Here is a 27669-nt window from a genome sequence, read left to right as displayed (position 1 = left end):
TACTACCCTGAGGCAAGGCAGGAGCGGCATCCCCAGGGAGGTTGCAGAGCAACACCCTGGCGGAGAAGCCAGTCCCCACCCTCCAGCTGCCAGGAAGGTGGTGTCTACACTCCCTGCATGGGGAGCTCCTTGTTTGGATCTATCTCTGCCTAGCGGGTGTCTGATGAATTCAAAGGCCTGACCCTCCGGCTCCTGGGTTATTAGAAGGAAGGACCTTGTACTCTCTCCCTTCCCCCAGCCATCTCAGACTCATAGCCTTGACTGCTGTATGCACAGAAGCTTTCTGCTGTCCTACCCTGACACAGCTTCCTGCATGCTCTGTGGGGATAGCTATTCTGCTCTTGTTTCATTAGTCCTTCCCCTAGAGACAGCTCTAGGCCCTGTCCCTGCACCTAGGAGCTGCAGCAGAGTGAACCGACACAATTCTTCCAGGCTCCTCCAGGGATGGGACAGCAGTCCTGAAACTGACCAGGCATGTCAATTACATGCTTCTGCCTCTTGCTGGAAGAGCAGGGCTGCATCAGGACAGATTCTGACCATGGCAAAGATCAAGAAGGGCTGGTTAAGTTCGGTAGGAATGGATGGCTTAGCCCTGCCTCCCACTTTTCCACACATGCCAGGAAAGCATCTTGCTCACCGCCAGGGAGCAGGTGAACGGATTTCCCAAACAGCTTCTCCCACTGCGGTGACACTGGGTGGGGGGAGAAGCAAGGGCAGAAGCTGTAGCTTCATGCAGGCAGCTGAAGCCTTGGAAGACAGCCGCTAGCACCAAGCCCTCCCCTCACCTCACCCAGTCTCCGTGCTGTCGGTGGCAGGAGATGCGATGCTGTGAGTACCCCAGGGCACCAGTGTGATTTGACAGAACAAACAGGAAGCGGTTGGGGTAGGCGGATGAGGCTGCTGAGCGCCATTCAGAAATGCAGAGGCCCGATCTGCACCCAAGCGAGCTGCGGCTGCTGGGAAGAGGCCTCCCTTGTGTGCTAGCTGTGAAACAAACCGGGTTCTTCTCCAGCGCACATGCTGCCTGGTGGAGGTTTCTCCCCACTCTCTGGGATGCTGCGGGGGGGACCGACAGGGTGGGGATCATGCAAGTTTCACTGCCCCTCCCCCCAATCTAGGTCTCAGCCAGGCCAGGGAGGGGAGGGGGCGCGCGTCTGTGGGAATTAGCCCCGTCCCCTGGCTCAGTCTTTCAGACCATTGCTGGCCTGATGGAGCTCTGGGAAGGGGCATGGCATGGCCTGTCTCAGCCCAGCTCTGCTGCAACAACTCCGTCTGGTGAGGGGAGGATCCAAACCTGAATGAGGATTTTGGTTTCAACCACTTTCAGCTGCTTCAGGTCTGGGGGAAAAGGGATGTGGTTTCAGTCCCCGACCTCCCTGGCTATCCATTGGGGGGTGGGTGGGTGGAGCCAAGACCAGCATAGGCAGTGGAAGGTCTCAGCTCAGCTTAACCCACTTCCCATTCAGCTCTTGGGCCAATGAGATGAACAGCTGTCCCCATCTGGCAGGGAGGAAGGAAGACAGCCTCCACCTGCTCCCCATAATGGTGCTCCAGTAGGTCACTGTGCCAGAGCCTCAATACAGCAATGACGGGCATGTTAAGAGTGGCAATGGATACTGGGTATGTTGGCAGGGCAGAGACCAAGATGGCAGGAGCTGACCTATAAAACAGGATAGCGTTCTCCAACTTTCTATGGGGGTGAGGGTGGAAGGTGTAAAGGAAGGAGATGGGAGAAAACGGTTTAATTTGAGGGTAGCTATTGTATCTGAGTTTGGCTGGCTACGGATCCACTTCACTGGTTAGACTGGAAGCCCATGAACTCGGACTAAGGGCTGAAAGATCCCCCCCACCCACCCCCCCAGAGAGATTCCTCCCCCAAAGCTGGGCAAAACTAAATGATCCAAGTGTACCCAGCCCCCGCACTGGGAGCGGGCTACAGAACACACTTTAAGGCAGGTCAGGAAGGGGAAGGACACCCCTCCCCACCCCCACCCCCACTCCCCCACCAAGGGACACTACTTACACACACATAAGAGGTCAGAAAGTGGCAAAACAAATTTGTAACCAAGCCAGATACATCAGTTACATTCCAAATCATCCAAACAGTCTATGAACTGCCACCTCCAGCTAACAGGTTCCTGGTCACTGAACCATAGATATGAAGGCTAAAGAGATTACTGCGATCCTCACTTTTCTGCACGGCGCAGGCCAGAGAACCTCGCCTAGCAATTTCTGCACCAAGCCCATAACTTCAGCACTTCTGGAGGAGCCAACAACCCAATTCACAGTCCTCCCCTCTACAGATGGCGGTGATCAGCATTCCCAGTTTGTGCACGGAGGGGATGTCCACACTGCACAGTACCCATGACACTCAAGCCCCTGCTCGAGCATCCCACTCTGCATTTACAGTTGCTGGACCCAGCTCTCACAGCCGTGCTAATGCGCCCGTATTGCACTACACTGACCTTCTGACTCGCAACTGCAGCCTGACCTGCCTCCACACTGCAGAATGACAGGGTTTGGGCAGGACTTGAGCTTGGCCCCCACCCCCAAGGTGGGTCCTAGGACCCACGTGCTGAGTGCTTGCAGACCCGAGTCAGAAAGATGTGTGTGTGGACAGGGGGAAGGGGATTTGGGCTCAAACCGGAGTCTCGGGGTGTGGCTACCCTGGAAACTTCAAAGCGCCGTGGTGGGAGCGCTCCCACAGCAGCGCTTTGAAGTGCGAGTGTGGTCGCGCGCAAGCGCTGGGAGAGAGCTCTCCCAGCGCTCCTGGTACTCCAGCTCCGTGAGCCAGCAATCACACCCCTGAGCCAGCAAGTTAGAGCGCTATAAAATGTAAGCATAGACAAGCCCTCAGTCTTGGTTTACAATGCAGTGTAGACAATCCCTTAAAGTAACAAGGTCACTGCTATGGGAAAGCCCCACGGGGGAACTTTTTGGTGACGCTGTCCCCAGTGGGTGCAGCTTGGGAGCTATTTTTGCAGGTAGCTGGGTGTAAACAGCAGTTAGTTCTACCATTTCGAGTGCACAGTACACACAGCCCCGTCTCCTGCTTCCTGGCAGCAACGGATCCCTGGATTCCCCCAGAGCAGTGGTTCTCAACCCGTGGCCCACTTGTGGCCCAATCAGCACACAGTTGCAGCCCACGTGACATCCTCAGGGCCATACAGGTAGCATTGGATGCAGCCCACAGTGGTAAATAGATTGAGAACCACTGCCCCAGAGGATACACCCCCCCCCCATTACCAAGTGTAGCCAATCCTCTGTGCTACAACTGGTGCTGCTGATTAGCAACAATCAGCCACCATGTGGGCTTGGATCCTTCAGAAACAAAAGGCTGGCTCTTCCTTCCAAGGGAGGAGGGATAAAGCTGGCTGTGTGTCCCCCCTTCTCCCTGTTCCTGGCTTGGGAAAAGTTATTACAGCCAGGAAGGGCAGTTCTGGGGACCTTTCTCCCCAATCCCCACCTCAGTTATGTCCAAGGAATTGGGGGTGTTGGCGCAGTATCTAAGCCCCAGTTCAAGTCTTCATGCTGTTTGCCAATTCCATTACTTCTTGGGTGTGTGGGTGGCTGATTACCAGTTATGTAGCATTAAAGCAGCATCCAGGCATCAAATCATCCTGCAAGGCAAGGAGGTATCAGCCCCATTGTTAACAAGGGGAAACTGAGGCACAGAGCAGGAGCCCTGCTCGAGTCAGCAGCAGAGTCTGGATCAGAACTCGGAAGCTCCAAGTTCCTTACCCAATCCACTAGGTCACAACACCCCTGGCCCACATCACACGCCAATCAACGGAGCTGGACTCTAAGCACAGCCCCTCATGCACTGTCAGCAGTGCCAACCAGGAAACTGCTCGCACGCACGCGTACCACACACACTAATGCTATTCACTAGCTAAAGGCTCAGCTGACACAGGTACCTGTGCAGGCAAGAGGCATAGGCAGCTACTGAAAGGTGTGTAACTGGAGACCAGAAAGGAGAACATTTCTCTGCAGGCCCTGCTCCAGAGCGGCAGGAGGTTGGTTGAGAATCAGACTGGGATAGGGAGGGCTTCTATTAGGATGAAGGAAACTGAGGGCACAGGCAGCCTTGGGAGGCTGAGAATCACCTTCGGTTCATGGGGGCTTTGTTGCCAGCCTGTTCTGTTTTTCATCAGCATTTGCAGAGGATGTGCTGTTCTAAGCAATCATTCCCCCAGTTCACCAATTCACAGAGCCACAGATGGCACCTGTTAGGTGACCCCCTTCCATTCCATTGCCAACTGTTCACATTGCAGCAGTACCTAGGACTCCCTGATCGAGATCAGCGCCCCACGGTGCCAGGCACCATACGGACACACAGGAAGAGACATACAGAAAGGGGAAGTGGCCTGCGCACACTGGTTAGTGGCAGAGCCCTGGTCTCCCAAGCAACAGACCAGTGTCTCATCCACGGGACCAGTGCAAGATAGAACCCAGGAGTCCTAACTCCCAAATCCCATCTCCCACCCCGCTGGTGCTCGCACCACTAGATCCCACTTCCCTCACGAAGCCAGGATCAGAACCCAGGAGCCCTGACTCCCAGTCCCTTCTACTCTAACCACTAGACCGTTCTGCCTTCACAAAATATCAGGTAGGTTTCCTGGGCTCCCTTTTTCACCATGCCTGCCTACCAGGGATGTACGTCTATACTAATATCTCTGTCCTGTATGTCCCAAACTCCCCCTTCCTGCCCAATTCAGAGATGCCGTAAGCCAGCCCGGGTGGGGTTGCCATTTGTCTTAAAAAAAATAAAGGAGACATTTGCTTTGGAAACGCAGTGACTGCTTCTGGACGCTCCCCCGACATACACTTTGTTTTACAATGCCCCGAATAGCGTTCCTGTTTACAGATCAGCCCCTTTGGGGAGCACTGAGGCTCAGCAAGAGCATCCGTGATCCGGTGAAAGCCAGAGAGAGGAACACTGTAAGTTGCTGCACCCTTGGTGAGAAGTGCGATCCACAAGCTTTGAAGAGCAACATCAGAGATTGCAGAACCTACAGAGGTGCAGCTGGAGTCCACTACCAGCCAGCAAAGGATGGGAAAAGAAAAGAAGAGAAGACTTGAAACACCCTATTGTTCTGGTCAGATGCTCATTCATTCCAACACCAAGTAGAAAGGAGAGGGGAATGATGGTCCAGTAGTTAGAACACTAGTCTAGAAGACCTAGGTTCAAGTCAGTGCTCTGCCACGGACTTCTTGTATGACCTTGGGAAAATCGCTTAGTCTCTATCCGTCAGTTCCCCATCTGCTCAATGGCCCACAAGGATGCTGCGAAGACAAACACATTAAAGATCAGGATGGGCTCAGATAAGCATTAAAACAGAGAGCTTTCAATTCAATGCCTTGGGCTCCAGTCACCCAGGCCAGTTCTCCATCCCAAGAGGAAGCACAAAAAGTCTGGTTGAATTCAGTTTCACCAGTCCAGGCTTTCACAATCACCACAGTTTGTTTGATATCTAAGCAAAAGTGGGACAGGGCATTTCTCATACCTTAACCAGGGATCTTCACTGAAGTAAAGTCTGGCTAATTAATATTTCACTTATTAAAGCTTTTCTAAAACCCCAGAGATCACATTTCTTTTTAACTCACGACCAGCCACTGGAAAAGTTCACTGTCCTCAAACCACATGTACTGATTTCAACACTATTTTTAGTCCTAACAGGTCACCATTGTTAAATGTATCGATTTGTATGTTGGTAGTGGCTTGATTAACAGATCTAGATGTGATGGTGCGAGGCACTGTACAAACATATCACAAGAGACAGTCCCTGCCCAAAGAGCTCACAGCGCAAACAGACATCACAGACACATGGCCGTAGAAAAGCACTATCCTCGTTTTCCAGATGGGGCTCTGAAGCACAGAGAGAGGACGAATCTGAGGGCTGAAAACCTGGGCATTACCTTAATTTATTAAAGCTTCATTACATGCTGACGACTGACTTTGATAATGCCCTTTTGTGATTCGAGGGTTGTTTTCTCTCTAACCGCACAGCTCGGTTCCTTCTAAGTGCCAGCCCCATACAGTTAACTTGGGTCAGGCTGGCGTCTTCCAGGCTCACGCGTCACCAAGAATCCAGATTCTACAACTGGCATTTAGTGAACAATGTTGCAGCCGATGCAACAGAATCCAGAATTCTGGAGTCAGCATAGAATCCAGCTCCCTCTCCCACTGCTGTGTCCGCTCTATGCCTGGCACCAACATCATTCGTCACTCAAGTCAGCAGAGGGCGATTCTGAGTTCACCCAGAAAGCAGATCTGGGGAGTGACAAATAAAGGGAGACAACTCTACTGTTAAAAAGAAAAGGAGTACTTGTGGCACCTTAGAGACTAACAAATTTATTTGAGCATAAGCTTTCGTGAGCTACAGCTCACTTCGTTGGAATGCATCTGATGAAGTGAGCTGTAGCTCACGAAAGCTTATGCTCAAATAAATTGGTTAGTCTTTAAGGTGCCACAAGTACTCCTTTTCTTTTTTGCGAATACAGACTAACACGGCTGCTACTCTGAAACTCTACTGTTAAAATCACATTCTTCTGGCTGCCATCTTGCTTCACCAGCTCACACTTCAAGGCTGGCATCATTTTGGCAGCTAGTATCTTGTGACCACTTGAGTTGGAGATTGAAATTTAATACCATTTGAAAGTTATGAATCCCAGCTGCTTTCACAGGACATAAAACACCAGTTTCTAGTGCTACCTGTTCCCTAGATAACAGTTCCCAAATTCAAGCTGGAATTAAACTGGTGGAGAGATAACAGACAAGAAGATAACCCAGGCTTTGTCTACATTACCCGCAGGATCCAGGGGCAGTGATCGATGCAGCAGGGCTCGATTTATCGCGTCTAGTCTAGACATCGCAGTGAGTAGATCTAAGCACGTCAACTTCAGCTACATTATTCACGTAGCTGAAGTTGCATAACTTAGATCAATTCCCATCCCCCCAGTGTAGACCAGGCCCCAGAGACCATTTAAGATCTCACATCTTACAGTATTACAAGGGCTGTACCACTGAAAAGATACGAATCCCAGATCTTCAATGCTGTACAGCATTTGTTTCCAGCACGGGAGGGTGGGAGGATTCACTAGGTATCAGAGCTTGAACTGTCACTGGTCCCTCAGAAGTAGCAGTGCTATTTGAAACTAGTCCAGGACTTTTCATAGTCCCAGAACTCTGAGCCCCACCACTGTAATCCCTGCTAGAACTGATAAGTAGAAATCTTTTCATTATTAACAAGATACAAACCAAATCAAAATAAAAACAGGAGTTTACTCAGTTCCTACAATGTCTGCTAAGATGGAGATCATCCATCCTTCCTCCCATCCTTTGTCTTGTCTATTTAGATTGCAAGCTCATCAAGGCAAGGACTGTCTCTTACTAGGTGTCTGTACAGCACCCAGCCTAGGTAGGGCACCGATCTCATTCCAGCCTTGAGGTGCTACAGTGCGAAGTCATCATCATCATCAACCCAAACCCTGCAGCACACAGCTAGTCCACAGAACTGGGAAGAGTGAAACTGACCAGCTGGATGTTGCTGCTTGGAATGACTCAAGGGCAAAGACTAAAGCAGCTAAGTGATGAACTGCTCAGTAAATGTTTTAAACCCTGCCGTTTAAACCATCTCTGGTGTTGCCGGGGCCAGAGCACATTAGGGTTTTTAAATATGATTTTACACTTGGCAGCGACACTTTACGAACATTTCTGAGCCTTTTACTTTCCGTTCAAATGCCGCCAATGGCTCTGCTTTAACCTTTAGTGACTCAGGCTAATGCCGACGGGCCAGAGCCACAGCTGCTGCAAACGGGGAGCTATGGTGATGTACGCATGCTGAGAATACAGCCCGTGGTGTTTAACACTCTGGGGGCTAAGCCATTTCCAGTTGGGGGGCAGCCACTGGAGGACGCTGAACTGGGGCGGAAGGACTGACAGAGCCCCATCTGTCCATGCTCCTGGCGTGACTGCTTCCATCTGGTCAGGGACCAGCAGGGTGGGAAGTGGCTTCCACAGGGAGCAGGACCCAGAGCACAGTGGAAACAGCCTCTGCTGGCAGCAGAGCAGAGGCAGACAAGGAAGACGAGCATAATGTAGGTGGTGGAGCGAGGCAGTGGGCTGTTCAACCTCTGTTTAAGAGAGGTGTCAAAGGGGAAGCAGTCTCACAGTTGGCGTGGAAGCAGGGCAGCGGGCTTTGTAAAGATCACAGGGGAAGGCAACCCAAATACATACAGTCCAAGGGTTCGTGCTACAGCCTGCTGAAGTGAAAGCTGGCAGGGGGCGTCCGGCAGCATGTGGACGTGCATCTCTTCTGGCCATGGGAGTTGGGGCCTGCAGAAAGGTCTCTTGGCAAAGAGCAGGTGCCTGTTCTCCCATCATTTGGTGGGGGTGGAAAAGCACACGCACAAGCCTGTGTGCTCCCACGCCAGCATCACTGCGGCAGACACAGTCAGTTCAAGCAGCATGTGGGAGACCAATATTTCAACAAGTGCAGGGGATTGGATCCGTTTCTCCTCCTCCTTCATTTGTTTCAAAGAGGAGGGCAACAAGGCAGAGAATAACGCCGCCCACTTTTGCATAGCGCTTGTCCCTCAGTAGATCTCAGAGCAGCTCACAGAAGAGGTCAGCTTCATTTGGCACATGGGGCCATGGGGCACTGAAGTGACTTGCTTGAGGTCACCCAGCAGGCCAGTGGCAGAGCCAGAAACAGAACCCAGGTCTCCTGAGTCCCAGTCCAGCTCTCTCTTCACTAGGCCACACTGCCTGTACTGCTCACTCAACGTAGGGCTCGGACCCATCAGCCTGAGAGTGACAGAGCCAGTCAGATGGAAACTGAAATAGGCCAACAAAGCCCAAGCAGAAGTTTCTTCCGAGTTCTACCCACATAGTCTTACTCCACCCTCACGTGCAAGGGGTGCTCTGTTCCAGCTGGGGGAACCCCCGGCACTCCATCTGTTGGGGCATTTCCCTTCCCTCCCCGAGAGTGGCACGTTATCGGTATTTCTCTCCCTCACAGTTTCAGCTGGAGCATGAAGGTTACCTGAGAGTTTCCATTATAACCCTCCTTTCTCAGTCACTCTTAACTAACCCAAACTCTCATCTTTTGGGCTGAAATTTTCCAGGCCTGGTCTCTGACTGAGGGGGAACTGTCTTGGGAAGTTTGAGTCAAAACCTATCTGGCTTTTTGTGAGATCTAGGCATAGGTGACGACTCCGAGAGTCATCCAGAAAAGAATTAGCGGGTGCTTAGCATCATCTGCAGCCCGCTCCCCCCTTGCCCCCAACACCTCTCACCTGCGGCCCTGCTGATCAACTCCTCCCTCCCAGCGCCTCCTGCATGCCACAGAACAGCTGTCAGCAGTGTACAGGAGGTGCTGAGAGGGAGGGGAAGGAGCAGGGACAGGGTGCGCTCAGGGGAGGGAAGAGGCAGGGAGGGGGCGGAGCGGGGGTGGGAAGAGGTAGGGAAGGGGTGGGGACTTGGATGAAGGGGGGAGTGGGGGCAGGGCCTGCGGCGAAGGAAGTTGGCACCTATGGAACTAGATGAGCTGGGCTGGGGATGGTGGGGGACACTAGTTTTCCCACAATAAAGAAATGATCATCAGCTTTATAGGGCACGGACTGTCTTTTTGTTCTGTGATGTACAGTGCCTAGCACAACAGGGGGCTGGGTTCATGACTGGGGCTCTTGGGTGCTGCAGGAACACAAATAATACATTCTAATAAACAATGGCAGCTCTGTCTATCCAGCCCTAAGCACATGCTCAGGGAGCGACTGCTGTAACTGACGTGGCTCAAGGCTTTGTGGCCCTGACTCTCCACTCCTTGGATCCGCAGTGGATGCCCTCATGGCAGGAGAGCTCTGTCACCATGGGGGGGCTCTATCCTGGGAAGCAGCGACTACGATTTGTAGGTTGTGGTGGATAATCGGCTGAAATGAGCTCCCAGTGCGACACTGTGACCAAAAGGGTAACTGCAATCCTGGGATGTGTAAACAGAGAATCTCGGGAAGCAATAGAGAGGTTATTTTACCTCTTGTAAACTGTGGTGTGACCGCTGCTGGGATACTCTGTCTGGGTCTGGTGCCCACAATTCAAGAAGTGATACATTGGAGAGGGGGGTCAGAGAAGAGCCATGGGAATGATTAAAGGATTAGAAAGTCTGCCTCAGAGTGATAGATGCAAGGAGCTCAATCTGTTTAGCTTAACAAAGGTTAAGGGGTGACTTCGTTACAGTCTAAGTATCTACATGGGGAACTAATATTTAAACAAAGGGCTCTTCCATCTAGCAGAGAAAGGTCTAACACGACTCCATGGCTGGAAGCTGAAGCTAGACAAATTCAGACTAGAAATGAGGTGTATGTTTTTAACAGTGAGAGTCATTAACCACTGGAAGAACTTGCCAAGGGTCACGGTGGATTTTCCATCACTGACCATTTTTAAATCAAGACCGGCTGTTCTGCTAAAACCCTGCCCTAGGGATTATTGTGGGGCAGGTCTCTGGCCCGTGCTGTACAGGTCAGAGTAGATGGTTCCTTCTGGCCTTTGAATCCATAACTATGAATCTTGCGGTGTCTCAGCTAACCAGCACCCTCTTCCCTCTTCAAACCTCCTTATCCTGAAGTGAGTTGGTCTCCACTGTTGTGAGAGGCCAGTGCAGGATTTCAGCGTAATTGGAAAAGGCTCCCCAGGGCACGGCAGTTAGTGCTGAAGTGCAGGGGAGAGATTTAATGACAGCACCATATGGGCCATTAGAACAAATGGGAGGCAACCACGCCACTCCCAGAGGAAGGGCTCAGTGAGGGGAGAGGTAACGCACCGCCCCCATGGAGAGGGGCTGAGGCAGGATCTGGACCCCTTTCCATGGCCGCTGGGGACTAGAGCTAGGATCTCCCTTTGCCCTGGGGCTGCAGCAAGCCACTTGTAAACAGGCAGCTGGGGGTGGGGTGGGGCTGGACAGGGGATTGGAAACTCATGCCCCCAGTCCAGCCACATTAACGTTACCCTCCCATCGCTATGTAGCACACCCCACTGCCTGCAGCATGGGAGTACCCTCTCTCACAATCAGCTCAGTCCAGTCCCAAACCCACACAGGCCTGGCAGGGCCCCTCACATGTCGGGGCAGACACTCACCCCCAGCAGACTAGAGCTCACGCTGCCCAGCTGGAGGGAGAGCCATCAGCTGCTGCATGGGGAAAATGAAAGACTACCTCCCGCTGGTAGCAGCCAGAACTACAGCCTCCATCTTACACCTTGATTCCACCATTGTCCACTCAGCACAATGGGGAGAAACAGCCACCTCCTTCCACTATCCTGCCTGAACCAAGGCAGCTCAAGAACTAAACCTGGAAACAGAACCCGCCTCCGATCAGGGCAGCTTCGATGGTTCCTCCCCACTCCCCACTGTTAACACTAGCCTATCTAGCCCTGAGCCATGCTAGAGATATCGCTCCCTGCTGGCACTTGGAATTCTTTGAGCTCTGCGATCACTTTGTCCAATGGTATCGTCCTCCACCCACTAACTCTCCACTGTCACAGACTGGTGCATGTGCGTGGAGAAGCAGCAGGCGGTCTTAGAGGATGCTCGATACGCTACGGAAGAGAAGAAAGGACAGACCAGAGCACAAGGGTTTTCCCTCGCAAGCCCCAAGAGCAAGGATGGCCCAGCAATTTGGCCTGGGGTGAGTGCTCTGGCCAGGTGACCATCAGAAACCACAGTAATGGGCTGAGATTATACTGGGGTACGTATGTAGGTGAGGGAGGAATGGGGATCTCTCAGAGAGATTCCTTCACACAGAACTCTGGGAGACTCAGCAGGTGAGGGAACAGCCACACAAACCCATTGGTTCCTGTAAGGATCCTTCTCCCAGACCATTACACTCTGACTCCATGCCCTGGGAAGCCCACCTGCCCCCTCAACCTCCCAGACACCCCCATACGGACCCTTCTGCTGCAAAGCCCAGCACACAGCAGAATCCCGAGATTCCAGCTTGCTGGGTGTCAACTGTGCAGGGGTTGAAACCGAACAAGTTGGGGGGCCAGCCAACTCGGGATCCCTTCTCCCACCCCCAGAGATCTGTGTACACGAGAGATGCTACAGGCCTCACACCCTAGAGCTCCAGGGTAAATGGCCCTCGGACCCAATCTCGGCTAGAAATGCATCCTGCAGCCTGGCTGGGGGAGGCCAAGGGGACGGTGACGTCAGCTGTGCTCTGGCAAGCTTGAGGCCAGCGCCTGCCAAATACAGCTGGAGAAAAATCCGCTCCTCGTAATAGAAGAAACAGCTGCAGGAACTGGAGGGGGGCGGGCGGGGGGGCTGATCCATCGGGGAGGAGGCAACTCTCTATAACCCCTCCCCCCAAATCCTACTGGAGAGAGGAGGGTGAATCCATAGAGCATAACTCCCTTAGGTGAGAATTTCCCAGTCTCCTGAGCCCCCCACCACCTTGACTGCCACCACTGCACCAAAGAGATGCCCCATAGATTCAATAACCAAAGCTCACAACACCCCAGGAAGGGGGTGGGCTACCACAGATCAATGCCATTACTCCCAGCCTCATCTTCCAGACAGGGAAACTGAGTCACACCTTGTCTGACTGACATCCTCTGCATGTCCAATCACACAACTGGAAATAGAATCCAGGTGCCCCAACTCCTAGCTCCCAAATGCAAAGCAACACCATGGGCAAGTCCTCTTTATGATGCCTAGAGGCAACCTCAGGGGGGTCCCCCAGCTCCGCTGCTTCATTTTTAACCTCAGACTACCTAGTCCTGGTAGTCCTCCTCTCTTGGTCCTGGGGGACTCCGGAGGCAAGCACAGAGCCACCAGTACTTTGAAATCCCCTAGAGCACAGGGGGATCTCCTGAGATGGGGATAGGAAGAGCTACATCTCAGGTGTCAGCTGCTGGCCCCCCATCACAGCCGCATCTGAGCACTCAGATCTTTGACGCGTTTCCTCTCACACAGCCCTGGGAGGCAGGGCACTTCTAGTCCCCCCATTGTACAGATGGGGAGCTGAACCGCAGGGAGCCAGTACACTGGCTCACCTTGAACTCCCACACTGGCTGCTGGGGCAACTTCCCCGTCCCTCATTGGCCTGGCAAAGTATCCGATGGCACCTGCCCTCCTTCTGCATCTCTGAACCCAGAAGATAGATCAAGCTTACCCTGCTGTTGGCTGAAAGCCACCTGATCAGAAGGCATAACAGGCTTGCCAGCTGCTTCTTCCCATCCCACCCACGACACCCGACCCTCTGCCCCCAGTGGCTATACTTAGTGTCTCTGCAGCACGTGTGCCGCTCATCGAGGGGAGGTCCCCGGCACAGTGGAGCTAGAACCTGCTATAAATAAACATGGTGTTAGCAGGCATCTGCTTCATCCCCCAGACAGCTGGGAGGAAAGCTCCCCACCGTAGCAGGTGCATCAGCCCAGGGGCTGGACGCCAGGTGCTACTGACAATCAAACAGCAGAGCAATTGGCATCTTGAGCACGAGGAGCCACCGAACTTCCCGGGTGAAACGGTACACACGTGGAAATGCGGCTTCATGCCTGGGAGATGAGGTGACTGCGGTTTGCAATGCCATGGACAGGAACAGATGGGGTACCACCTTAGGCTAAATCAGCTCCTGGGCTGGACACCGGCTTGCTGTATTCTACTGCACTGAGCCAATGCACGGCTAAGGAAGAGGGGCCACTGGGCCAGGAGATTAAAAAAATCTATGCTAGCCAGCATGCACCAGACAGGGACTCCTCACTATGTGGGATTTCTCCCTAAGACAGAGTGAGCGGGCAGCCCTTCAGGGGGTCCTGACTCTGCATGGCGGCATCAGGCTGAGAGAGGCCCTGCGCTGGGATAAGTCCCCTGCTGTGTGGGACTCTTAACAATCCTCGCTTTGTTCTTGCCGTCTTGACCCCTGGAGACACATGATGTCATTGGCCAAAGCATCAAATGAGCCTTTCTCGCTCAGGCCCGTGTGCTGAGGGCGGGCGAAGCGTGGGTGCCGAGCAGCAGACTATTGATTTAACACAGCCAAGAGCCCTGGAGCAGGGAGGAACGGAAGACAGACCCTCTCTGAAATCTCATTCCCAAAGGGCACAGAAATTAAGAGTATTAAGGATCTACTTTAATATAAATCCTGCTAATTAACGACATACGCACACACCCCTCTTGCCGTTTCATATTTTTGAAGCACTTAGAGGCAGTGCCTTTGAAATGCTTGGCTCCAGGATTCACGCCAACTCCCACAGCTGGCCACAGCATGCCAGGAACTTTGCCACAAAGAGGGGCAGCAGGCAGGCGGCCTGCCTGGCTTGAGGGCTGGGCCTAATTTGCAAGTGCAAACAGAGGAGTTTTAAGCAAAAAAACCCAAAAACCCTCAACATTTGCATGTGCTCCTATCTTCCTGGAGAGAAGCCCAGGGATCAGCCTTTAGAACCAGGTGCAAAACTCTCTGGGGGCATTCTCACAGCTAGGGCTAGGAACAGCAACAAGCAGGACTGAAGGCCGAGGAGAAGGCGGAGAGACAGTGTGGACCAGTGGTTAGGGCACTGGACCATGAGTCAGGCGTGGTGGGTTCTAAACCCAGCTCTGGCTTGCCGACGAGTCACTCCTTTCTGTGCGTCTCTTGCCCCTGTCACCCTTTGTCTGGGGACACTGACACACAATACGCTGCAGCTACATTGCTGTAGCATTTCAGCATAGACATTACCTATGCCAAAGGAAGGGGTTCTCCCATCATCATAGGTAATCTAGTTCCCTGAGAGGTGGTAATTAGGTCTCTATAGCTCGGAGTGCAGATTTTTCACACCCCCGAGACACATAGCTATGCTGAGGTAAATTTCTAGTGTAGACCAGCCCTCGGCCTTGTCTAGATTGTAAGCTCTTTGGGACGGGGATTCTCTCTCATTATATACATAGCCTAACATGATGGGGCCCTGACCTCAGATGGGGCTCCTGGAATATACCTAATAATGGGGTTGTGGCAGGAGCAAGGAACAGGGGAAGGAGAGGGACAAATATCGAAAACCCCTCGGTGGCAGCAGGGCTGGAGGAATATTAGACCGCTGGCCTTTCTGGGTTTTGAACTCTGCCATACTTAGATACCCTAGTGAGAGGGGCAACCTACAAACCCGGCAAGAGTGTATGTGTGTGTCCCCCTGGGCCTTGCCGCACTAAATACAGCTCTGCAAGCCTAGACAAAGCCTGGTCTTTAGACAAGCACCTGTCAGGGCTGGTCTAGGTACACTCAGTCCTGCCTCAGCGCAGGGGGCTGGACTAGATGACCTCGCAAGGTCCCTCCCAGCTGTACATTCCTATAAGTCAGAGTCTGTGGTCATCAGCTTCAGTGCCCACATCCAGCAAAGCACCTCTGGATGGCCACTAGCCACGTTTTGCCTCCAGGGTGCAACAAACCCATCACCATAAAGGAGATGTCACTATCCAGAGAAAGGCGGTGAGGAGAAGGACCCACCCGGGCCCAGAGAAAGAGAACCAGCAGCACCCAGGGAGCAGCCAGATGGAAGCCAGCTATTGAGCGCCACTATCAGAGGGGAAGAGGAAGCTTCCAGACAAATAAGGCAGAGGGGCACTCACTGTAGCCTAAGGCGTCACTTCCCCTCGGTGAGTCAGTTTCCCCCATCTATAAAACAGAGACGACTCTGCAAGCTGCTTTGAGATCTAGGGTGAAGAGTGCTACGCGGGTGCCATGCAGAGCTATTCTCCGAACTGGACCCCCCAGCTTTACGGGACCCCCATTGCATCAATCATCCTAACAGGGTGTCTTGTTACAGGCTAGAACAACACTGTGCAGTGCCAAGACCACTCAAAAGCCTGGCTCCTTTCCCTAGTGCGTAACATGCACACAACATATCTCGCAGGTTGTGATCCTGGAACACACATGCCCAAGGGGCAGGATTGAGACAGGTGCTTTAACAGCACTTTGCCCTCCTGCTCCCCTTCATCAGCGGCTCTCCAAACACCTTCACAGATATTCCCAAGCGCAAAAGCCTGTAGTGAGTATCAACTGGCTCTAGGAGAAGAACTGTCTGTGAGCAGAGAAATTATTCCAGAATAGCGTGTCTACCCAGGAAGTTAGTCCTCTATAGCTAGAAAGTTAATGACACTGACCTTTCACATGCCAGACTTGAGGATCACAATGGTCTATTCTGGCCTTAATCCATGGATAGTTATTCTAGTACATGTAAATCAGTCAGTTTCCCTCTGTAGACAAGCCCTAGTTCTCACAGCAGCCTGGGGACGTGGGTAAATAGCACCCTTCATTTTACAAACAGGGAAACTGAGGCTAAGAGACTTGCCCATGGTCACACAGCAAGTGGGCAGCAAAGCTGGAAATAGAATCCAGGAGTCCTGGCTCCTGTGTCTCTGCATTAGCCGGACAACACCCCCTTCTCCGTCGTTTGGTTTGAATTAAATAGAGTTTTTTGAATAAATGAGCTGAGAATTTAAAGATGTTTTTTATTGGGAACTAAAGTGGAAATGGATGGGGAAACGTGGATTCAGACAGCCCTGCCTGGGCATCACATGCTCACATGGCTCAAGGTGCCCACACCAAACCGACATGGAGAGCAGAGAGGTGTAGGGCTCTTGGGCAGCGTATGGAATAGGGTGTGGAATTACCCCAGGGTTAAATACAAGCTAATGCCCTCTTCCCGGATTCTGGTGACCTCAGTGTGGCAAAGCTCAGTCCACACGACTTTCCATGGAATGGCAGGATAACCCCAGGCTACAGAGGGAACAGGACACGACAACCCCAACTGCCCCAGAAATGCAGACACCCCGTTCCCTTCATGCCGCCTGCTGTGGAACACTCCCCGCCCCCGATTGCTCTGGCAGCCAGTGAGGTGGAGAACAAAGGGCAGTGGCTACACAAAAATAGAAAAGTCTTTATTAATTTATAGGGCAGATTTAGGGCAGTTTGAAGCCTCCAGGCAGCAGCTCCTCCTCACGGCCCCGACAACAGCTGCTCTTGAGGGCTAAAAATACTAAGGAAAGGGGAACTGAGACAAGAGTTGTGAAGGGGGGGCCGCTCTGCAGGGAGGAAGAGACTGGAGCCAAGATGCAGGCGTGTTACATAAGAGCCCGGTGTCCAGCAGAGACACTGTTTCATTGCTCACCCTGTTCCCATGCAGCACCCCGCAGGGCCAAGACAGGGCCCTCTCATGGCATGGCACCCGGGAGCCAGCAGCACCCAGAAATGGTTTCTTCCTGCTATGGCACCCAGCTGCACCAAGATGCAACCCCATCCCGTACACCATCTCCCACGCTGTGTCACAGCACGGCACCAAGGAACTGGCAGTGCCAAGAGGTGCCTCCGTCACGCAGGCAACCGCAGCACTTGGACCCGGCGGCATCATCTGTGCTGCAGCTCAGTGAGCTCCCCAGGACTGCAGCCTTCCGATCCAGCGGCACCTCCTGCTAGGAACATAGGAGCAAGCTCAGCGCGGAGATGCCAGCCCAGTGCAGGAGCAGCATGGGAGGGAGAGGCCTGGAGGTGGTGGCCAGGCTCCAGCAAGGAGAGATGGAGCAGCAAGAGACGGAGCAGTGAGAAGTGTGCCGGGGGACACGCTCTCCCTCCCTTCCCAGCGCCTCCTCTGCGGCAGGCGGCCCAGGTTGGCCCGGCCCATCAGATGCTGGTCAGGTGAAACAACCCCTCCCCATTCCAGTGGCTGTTCTAAGGCTGTGGGTATGTCTCGGAGCCAGCCGGGGGGTAGGGCTGTGTACACTGCTCCGGATTGAGAACCAGGCGCCACAGGGCTTCCCTAGGGGGACCAGATTCTCAATGGTGGGTCGATCCCCAGGAAATGCTCCTGCCCTCCCAGTACCAGTTTGGAGCCTGCAATTTACTGCCATAACACTCAAGAGCTGATGCAGCTTCAAAGCACTTAAATTAACCAGCCTTTACCCAACTTTGCAGTGCCCCTATGTGGGGGGGCAAGTGTAATTATCCCCACTCTGCAGGCATGGAAACCAACGCACAGAGGGAGAAGCGGACCCTCCTCTAGGTCCCAGGATCCTCGCACCCAATGCTGTTCTCTCACCATTGTTCAACGCTGCCCTTCTGGAGAACAACCATTTTGGCCATTTCCAATGTGCCTCCTGCCTTGGTCTCCAAGTGCCAAAAGCAGGCAGTGTGGTCTGCCCACACCCCATGAGCTGGAAGGCTCCAGCCCAGCTGCCGCCAGACTCTGGGCGCATTTTGTGCTGATGGGACCATTTTCACCCAGTGCTCTCCTCTGGAGATACAAATCGTGCCCGCCAGCCCTTGGCTGCTCATAGAGCCCGCGTTCAGAGCCGGGGCAAGAAGCCAGGCAGCAGCTTCACACCCACTCTCCCAGCCAAGCTCTCATCCCAGCCACACGTCTCTGCCATGGTTTAATGCATCAGCCAGCAGCTCTCCCCCTCCCCCACTCCACGGCTATCCGGGGTAGCCTGGCATGCTCACCTGGGCTAGTTTAGCCCCAAAGTTGGATTTTTCCTGGGGGGGGGAGTGGGAGGTAGAAAGGGGGGAGAGGAAATGGGAGAGGCTGTAATTTCTGCAGCTGAGCAGTGAAGTTCTCAAGCTCCTCACCTCCCCAGAGCAGGGCAGGCTCTTCTCAGACACCAGTTCCCAGCAGATCTCTCCCCCCTAAGGCCTGGAACCCCCAAGAGACAGCAGGTTTGGGAGTTTGGAGAGGGAGGGCAGGGGGGTGTCAATGGGGGGGCAAAACCCTGGTCTCGGCATGTGGAGGAGTCACCGTTCACAGCCCTTCGCACAGGTGAGGGGATTTCCCCCCACCCCAAGCCCTCTATGCATTTCTCCTCTCCCCAGCAGCAAGGAACAGGCTCAAAGCTACATGCTACCGACCCACAGCAACTGATGCTAACTGAGGCAAGCTTTCCCTGCCGTGCGATGGAGGGAGCAGGGAGCTCAGAGTCTGGGGGAGAGCAGGCAGGTTTCTGAAGGGATACAGAGCACAGGGAAGACAGCAAAGACCTCTTAGTGGTGGGTGTCCAAAAGAAATCCAGGAACAGAAGCAGCAGCAGATGTGGGGTGGAAAGAAGGTCACAGTTGCTGGGTGGGATGGGAAGGTCTAATGCAGAGGCCCAGTAAAGCTTGTCAGACAAAATGGCAGAGTCAAGCATGATGCGACAGCCTGACTGGGGAACATGGGGGAGCCATTAGTCACAGCTGGGAGGGATCATGACCTGACCCGAAGAGGAGGAGAGATTGCGCGCAACTAGCCAGGAGAGCCAGGAGAGGCGGGCAGAGGATGCGCAGTTCACAGGCACCTCCAACTGGAGAGTCGTGGATCTGGAGAGCCCTTGACACGAGCCATGAGGGGCCAAAGGGCTCCTGAGCCAAAAGGCCCATGGAACACGTGCCCCAAAGCAAGGAAAGAGCACAACAGGGAACCCGACTACTTCCTGGAGGGAGAATGGCAAGGGACGTGATGGAGGCTGGGGGGGGATTTATCAGAGAAGATTAAAAGAGCTGAATGTCTTAGCTGCATGCTGCAGCTAAGTGTGTGTGTGGGGGAATCATTTAGTGGGCTACATTGGCATGTTACTTAGCTGCAATGGGATGGAATTTGTTGAATCTTGGGGCGGGGATGACTTGCTAGCTGCTGTGGTGTGGAAGCCCCATTGCTTGGGACTTCAAGCCCAGAACATACCCGGAGGGGGACGATCCCACACTGGCCCGGAGAAATGGTCTGGCTGATCTGATGCCTCTTTTCTATAGAAAGAAAAGCAGTACTTGATGAAGTGAGCTGTAGCTCACGAAAGCTTATGCTCTAATAAATTTGTTAGTCTCTAAGGTGCCACAAGTACTGCTTTTCTTTTTGCGAATACAGACTAACACGGCTGCTACTCTGAAACCTGTCTTTTCTATAGGAAAGTCATGAAGATTCAGTCCCCTTTCCCCATACGGGCACAGTACAGCTGCTGATAATCCTCTGGGAGATTTCCCAAGCATTGCTCGGAAGGCTTTGCTTCTACCCTCCTTCCTGTCCAGTCTCTTGGTATGGGCCAATATCAGCACAGAGAGACCAACAGGACCATTAACCCATCGTTAACCTCCTACTGAGGCTGGGGTCATTGCAAGGGATCTGCTGCATCTGGAAGGCAAGCAGGCAGCTCTGGGGACTTGCTGGAGCCACCAGCTGCTAGGTGCAGCAGCAGATAGATAAAGGAGCCATTTGCCCTCCCGCTGGCTGGTGGCCGGGCTGTTACGCTGCAGCCAGGCAAAGGATGGGACAGCGGGAAACTCCCAAGGATGACGGAGCAGGTCTCAGTCCCTTTCCAGACCGATCTGCGTGGTTGGGGACAGGATGGGGAGAAAGGAAAAATCTCATACTAGATAGAGAGAGAACATAAAAATACTTCATTGAGCAACGTGTGCCTGGGAAACTAGACACCGCCTGGGAGAGGCCATACCTCAGCCAGATCAGGAGACCCATTGCGCTCAGTGCTGTACAGACATACAGGAAGAAATACCTTTGCTTCAAAGAATTTGCAAGCTAAGGCCCCCCCATCCTACAATCAGATCCAGGCCTCGCACCCGGGCATTGCTCCACTAAATTCAGTGGGGCTCTGCAGAGGCTCACCTTGATGATCCGTGCACAGGTGCATGGCCTAAGCTTGTCAATGTAATGTATAAGCCCCGAGGCCATGTTTACACACACAAAAAAAAAAGTGCGTTAGTTAACCTGCATTAAAACCTCACCATAAAGGTGCAAGTTGTAGTTTTAACACATTAGCTAGTCAAGGAAAACCTTAGGCTCCCGTCTAGCACTGGCCGTAACTGCTAATAAGTGCTAAAATACAGATGGTCCTGTCTACACTGCTAGCGAACACATGTTAAAAAATCCACCATTTTTCCTAATGCAGACAAGCCCTAAGACTTGAAGAACCCGGAAGCTGTAAGTTTGGAAGGAATCTCTGTCACTTAATGAGACTAGAGGAAATTCCCTCTGCACTTCAACAAACGGGAGAAGACAGAGACTCAGAAGAGGTTGTTTTTAGTGTGTATTTAAATATCTCTCCCCGCCCACAAAAAATAAAAAAAAAAGACAGCCACTGTCAGAGACAATCTGTGCCTGCCAATGGGGAGGTGGGGGGCAGAGGGAGGGCAGCTGGCTTCAGCAGTGTTACGGAGCATGCTCAGTCTGTGCATCACCCATGCATCACCTCTGGCCACGGGCACCATATAAATGGGAAATATTGCTTTTCTTTGCAGCCTGTGGCCAGGATTTTTCAGCTCTAATTCACTGACTAAAAGCCCTTTGTTAACAAAGGGGTAAAGTTGCCCTACCACAGCATCCAGCTCAAACTTTGGAAAACAAGGAAATGAAGAGTTACACTACATGCCCACACAACCTTACCTCTACGCCCACACAACCTTATCTCTGCCCCACCGCAGCGGGCAGTGCCCCTGGGAATTATTTGCATGCACTGCAGCTGCGACGGCTGCGTTAGGTGTAGCTAGACAGCGTGACGGAGGAATTTGCGGGAGCAGCTTGGAAGAGCTGTGGCAGTGATCTGAAGGGCTGTGCCCCTCTAGGGGTGGGTGAAAACCCCTCTCCCTGACACCTGTGTGTGTGATCATGGAGATGCACCTGTACTTTGAGAAATGCAGACTGCCTCTTTTCAGCACTGTGCTCATCATCTGGACCCATGGAAAAGAAGCCCTTGAGGAATTCCACCATGATTTCAACAATTTCCATCCCACCATCAACCTCAGCCTGGACCAGTCCACACAAGAGATCCACTTCCTGGACACGACGGTGCTAATACGCGATGGTCACATAACCACCACCCTATACCAGAAACCTACTGACCGCTATTCCTATCTACATGCCTCCAGCTTTCATCCAGACCACACCACACAATCCATTGTCTACAGCCAAGCTCTACGATACAACCGCATTTGCTCCAACCCCTCAGACATAGGCAAACACCTACAAGATCTCTATCAAGCATTCTTACAACTACAATGCCCACCTGCTGAAGTGAAGAAACAGACTGACAGAGCCAGAAGAGTACCCAGAAGTCACCTACTACAGAACAGGCCCAACAAAGAAAATAACAGAACGCCACTAGCCATCACCTTCAGCCCCCAACTAAAACCTCTCCAACGCATCATCAAGGATCTACAACCTGTCCTGAAGGATGACCCATCACTCTCACAGATCTTGGGAGACAGGCCAGTCCTTGCTTACAGACAGCCCCCCAACCTGAAGCCAATACTCACCAACAATCACACACCACACAACAGAACCACTAACCCAGGAACTTATCCTTACAACAAAGCCCGTTGCCAACTCTGTCCACATATCTATTCAGGGAACACCATCATAGGGCCTAATCACATCAGCCACACCATCAGAAGCCTGCACATCTACCAATGTGATATATGTCATCATGTGCCAGTAATGCCCCTCTGCCATGTACATTGGTCAAACTGGATAGTCTCTATGTAAAAGAATAAATGGACACAAATCAGACGTCAAGAATTATACATTCAAAAACCAGTTGGAGAACACTTCAATCTCTCTGGTCACTCGATTACAGACCTAAAAGTTGCAATCTTTCAACAAAAAACCTTCAAAAACAGACTCCAACGAGAGACTGCTGAATTGGAATTAATTTGCAAACTGGATACAATTAACTTAGGCTTGAATAGAGACTGGGAGTGGATGGGTCATTACACAAAGTAAAACTATTTCCCCATGTTTATTCCCCCCCCCCCAACTGTTCCTCAGACATTCTTGTCAACTGCTGGAAATGGCCCATCTTGATTATCACTACAAAAGGTCCCCCCCGCCCCCTCCTTGCTGGTAATAGCTCACCTTAAATGATCACTCTGGTTACAGTGTGTATGGTAATACCCATTGTTTCATGTTCTCTGTGTATATAAATCTCCCCTACTGTATTTTGCACTGAATGCATCCGATGAAGTGAGCTGTAGCTCACAAAAGCTTATGCTCAAATAAATTTGTTAGTCTCTAAGGTGCCACAAGTCCTCCTTTTCTTACTGCAGGCTTGGTAACTTAATAGGGTGCTAACTGAGTGACAGCTGTAGATAAAAAGGGAGCACAAATGGTCTCCATCTTTTCCCATGTATTGAAAGCAAGCAGTGACAGAACAACAGTGAATGTGACACTCAGAGTGTCCTGCCATTAGGGTACTACCAGCAAGTTAGTAATATAAATGACTGCCAGTTACTGTCTTTGTACGCAGCCATGTCAGTCCCAAGATATTAGAGAGACAAAGTGGGTGAGGCAGTATCTTTTATTGGGCCAAACTTCTGTGGGTGGAAGTGACAAGCTTTCGAGAAATACAGACCTACTATTCTGGGAGAGAGCAACAGGGTGTGGAAATCTGTGGAATCAGACAGAAGCGAATTTCTGCCCTTCCGGCTCACTGGTGCCATTTACATTAACGATAGCTGAACTCATCTCGTACTCCTAACGTCAATCATTTTCCTGAAGTTTCGTCTACGTCTTCCACCTGTTTAACTTTCAGTTAGTTTAAAACCAGATTTTAGTTAAACCAGCCCCAAAACTCTATTGTAAACACTTAACTCAATAAGGAATCCATTTAACCTAAATCGATATATGCCAGGTTTAAATCAGAGTGTCCACAAAGGTCTTGCACTGGTTTAAAATTAACTGGTTTAAAACCTTGCCTTTAATTAAACTGGTGCAACTATAGGCAGGGTCTTACTTGCCTCTATACTTCAAACATGGGTGTAAAGGAAATTAACTGCCCCAAAACTGCAGTAGACTCAGATCTACACACTGCTTTGGAAATATGCAGATTGCAACCAGCTGTTCTCCAAAAAATGCTATTTAAGGAGTTAAAAAAAAAAACACAGAAAATCTAAATATAAGTCACTGGAGTTTCTCTATTTAAGTGTATCCCTGCAGCTATAGCAACCCAAACATTACAACACGATGAGATACAGAAAGTAAAATTGACCAGTCTAGCATCCCCACCCAAGCAGCAGCATGAATGCAAAAACCACCATATTATCACCAGTGCAAACACTAAGGGCTTGTCTATGGTCTGATCTACACCTAAAACTTAGGCTGATCTAGCTACATTGCTCAGGGCTGTGAAAAATTTAAAGCCCTGTGCAACTTAGTTACATTGACCTAACCCCCATGTCTGTAGACGCAGCTAGGTTGATGGAGGAATTCTTCCGTTGACCGAGCTATCACTTCTTCCATAGCTGAATTAACAGCATTGATGGAGAAACCCTTCTGTCAATGGAGGAAGCTGTGCTGCTGTATTACAGACATGCCCTCAACTTAAAATGTTTCACGAGAACAGCAATGTCAGTAAAGGGTGTGGGGTTTTGCTAACAGAGCAATGCCAGTAAAAGCCCTACTATAGAGACAGTTATACTGGGATCAAAGCACTTTTGCTGATCTAGTTTATTTCACTCATCGAACTGGTAAAAGCTACACTAGCAAAAGCACCGATATGCTGGTACAACTGCAATGTTTAAAACTTATCACCAATTTATAAAAACAAACAAACAAAAAAACACCACACCTCTGAGTCAACAAAGCTATGCTGGCAAAACCCCCAATGCAGACGCAGCTACGCCAACAGAAGAGCATTTGTGGCATAGTTAATGTCATTTGGAGAGGTGGGGTTAGAAACTCCTGTGGCATACGCTGCATCTATCCCAGGGGGCCATACTGGCACAGGCTGTAGGGCAGACATGGCCTGCGTCCACACTGGGAAGGTTTGCCCCGTATAGCTATATGTGCAGAACTCAAGCGTAGACAAGGCCTTAGAGTCAGAGTCTAAGGACAGAAGGGAACAGCAGACGATTCTATCTGACCTATCACAGCCCACCAACGCCAGACCCAGCACCTGCACACAAAACCCAATAACGGAAACTAGACCAACAGGAGACTAGACCAGGGGTCAGCAACCTATGGCACGCGTGCCAAAGATGGAACGCAAGCTGATTTTAATGGCACGCTGCTGCCTGCCGGGTCCCAGCCACTGGCCCCGCTCAGCCCGCTGCCGAACCCAGGCGGGCAGTCGGCTGAGCGGGGCCAGTGGCCGGGACCCCGGCAGGCAGCAGCGTGCCATTAAAAATCCTGCCCACCCCAGCCCGCTCTTCTCTGCCCCCCTCACTGCAAGGGCTTGGTGAAGAAGCTTGGTCCTGCCCGCTGCTGCTGCAGGACAGGCAAGCTCCCCCTCCCCCGCCTCTTCCCCCAACGTGCTGGGTTCCTGCCCCTCCTCCTCTCCCTCCCTGCTGCAGATCAGCTTATGGCCCTTGCGAAGGAGGGAGCCGCAGCATGCTTGCTGCGACAGGGTGGAGGCGGAGAAGAGGTGAGGACGGGGGTGGAATCAGGGCATATCCCCTCCAACTCTGGGCAGGGTGCTGGGAGCACCCCCATGACCCTAGCCCACACCCCCAGTCCTCTGCCCTGACCCCTACACCCCCCCATACACCCCAGCCCTGACCCCTGAACCCCACCACACACTCCCAGCCCCCTGCCCTGACCCCTGCACTCCCCTTCACACACCCCCAGCCCTGTGCCCTGACCCCTGCACCCTCCTCACAGACCTCCAGCCCTCTGCCCTGACCCCTGCAGCCCCCCACACCTCAGCCCCCTGCCCTGACCCCTTTGCCCCCCACAACCTCAGCCCTGACTCCAGCACCCCCCACACATACCCAGCCCCCACACATCGCATGCCCTGACTTCTGCACCCCCTCACATACCCCCAGCCCTCTGCCCTGACTCCTGCACCCCCCCACACATACCCATCCCCCCACACCCCATGCCCTGACTCCTGCACCCTCACATTCCCACCCCCATCCTGAGCACCAAACGGGAGCTCCTGCACACACCCCACATTCCCACCTGCACCCCTCGCACCAAATGGGAGCTGCCCAGGTAAGCACTCCACACCCAAACCTCCTGCCCCAACCCTGAGCCCCCTCCCTCATTCTAGCTCCTGGCCAGACCCAACCCCCAGCCTGCCCCTTCACCCCCAGCCCTGTGCTCAGTGCACTCACACCCTCAGCTCAGTGCAGAGAGAGAGAGAGAGAGGGGAAGAGAATGGGCTAGAACCAGGGAGAAGGTAGCTACCCATTCTATGGGGGCAAGGCCGGGATCCCAGACCAGCAGCGGGGTAAGCGGGGCCAGCAGCCAGGACCCTGGCTGGCAGGAGCCAGTGGATGGAACCCCAGACCGGCAGTGGGCTGAGCTGCTCAGCCCGCTGCTGGTCTGGGGTCCCGGCCGGCGGCCCCGCTCAGCCCGCTGCCGGCCTAGGTGAACGGAACCCCAGGCTGGCAGCGAGCTGGTGGCGCAAGATCAACATTTTAATTTAAATTAAGCTTCTTAAACATTTTGAAAACCTTGTTTACTTTACATATGACAATAGTTTAGTTATATAATATACAGACTTAGAGACACCTTCTAAACAATGTTAAAATGCATTACTGGCACACAAAACCTTAAATTAAAGTAAATAAATGAAGACTCGGCACACCACTTCTGAAAGGTTGCCGACCCCTGGACTAGACTATTATGTACCACAGGCAGAGAGTAGGAGGGATCCGGGTACACCAGTCACCGCAATGGCAATGATTATGTGAGAGATACTCAGATAATTCTGGCAAGTGACTAGCACCCACTTGCTGCAGAAAAAGGCAAAAATCCCCCCGTCACTGCCATTCAGACCCCCAGAGGGAGGAGGAGGGGAGAGTCTCCAGTTTTAATCACTGCAGACATCAGGAACACTTGAAAATAGGAATAACCCCACAGGGTCCCTAGAACTACCCCTGGGGCCTGCCCGCAGCAAGAGGGTCACACAGTTCAACTTCCCTCTTATTATTTGCACTCCAGCAGCACCTACCAGCCCCAGCCATGGATCGGGATTGCATGGCACTAGGCGCTGTCCAAAAACAGAACAAAAAGTCCCTACCCCAAAGAGTTTACAATCTCTGAGGTTTTGTTCTTTCCATTACCAGTGCTTAAATAATGTTGCCATTTAAATGCTCCCCCATCAGATGTGGGCATCAACACCCGTAGGAGGCTCAGTATGCCCTCGACTCCTGCAGGGGTTGGGCACTCGGCACCTTGCAGGATAAGGCCCTGCAGTGAGTGAGGAAAGAAGAACACAGAGCATGCATGTCTTTTGCTGCTCATGTTTGGAGACAGTCTTCTACACAGCCATCTCACCAAGCAACGGTTACAACAACCAGTTTTAGGGGAGACCAGCTCCTCGGCTAACAGATCCACAAACATTTGGGTGGCATTTACAGAAAAATTCATTCAGTCAGAAGCAGAAAACAAACAAACAAACAAAAAAAACAAAACGTTTGGATTTTCTCCCCTCCCCATATCCAGGACATTCCAACCACCAGGCTCCTCGGCAGGTTTTCAGAATAGCTGCACAGTGTTTGATTACATAATATCTTCTCTACTGCTCTCATTCAGCTCCCATAAGCCCTTGCATCTGCAGAATCTGAGATCATGACGTGGTGCAGGCCAAGAACTGTCACTATTAAATGGGCCAGTCCCATGACTTTTAAACTGTGCTCATGGATAGCAAGGTGATGGTGTAAAACCAGCATCTTACTGAACAGGTCTGCTCCTTGTCTGTATTCAAGGTTACATCCAGTTACCGCTGTGCC

At 52.2% G+C, this 27669-nt stretch overlaps 1 protein-coding gene across 4 annotated transcripts in view; it reads right to left on the bottom strand.

The window, feature by feature from the left end:
• Positions 1-27669, bottom strand: part of CSK (C-terminal Src kinase) — a 68810-nt gene that overhangs the window by 15024 nt on the left and 26117 nt on the right. Inside the window, exon 1 of one of the 4 annotated variants that reach the window (XM_043494292.1) lies at positions 18059-18175. The exons of 1 other annotated variant lie outside the window; for it this stretch is intronic. The gene's annotated coding sequence lies outside the window, so the exon portion shown is untranslated. Of the gene's footprint in view, positions 1-637; positions 830-3466; positions 3616-18058; positions 18176-27669 lie in introns of those variants that run through there. 2 more of the 4 variants (XM_043494291.1, XM_043494290.1) reach the window with 2 other exon arrangements.

This window comes from Dermochelys coriacea, chromosome 10 (genome assembly GCF_009764565.3).
Source record: "Dermochelys coriacea isolate rDerCor1 chromosome 10, rDerCor1.pri.v4, whole genome shotgun sequence".
Classification (NCBI taxonomy): Eukaryota; Metazoa; Chordata; order Testudines; family Dermochelyidae; genus Dermochelys; species Dermochelys coriacea.
Note: the sequence above shows the minus strand (reverse complement) of the source record. Positions and strands in the feature narration are given on the sequence as shown.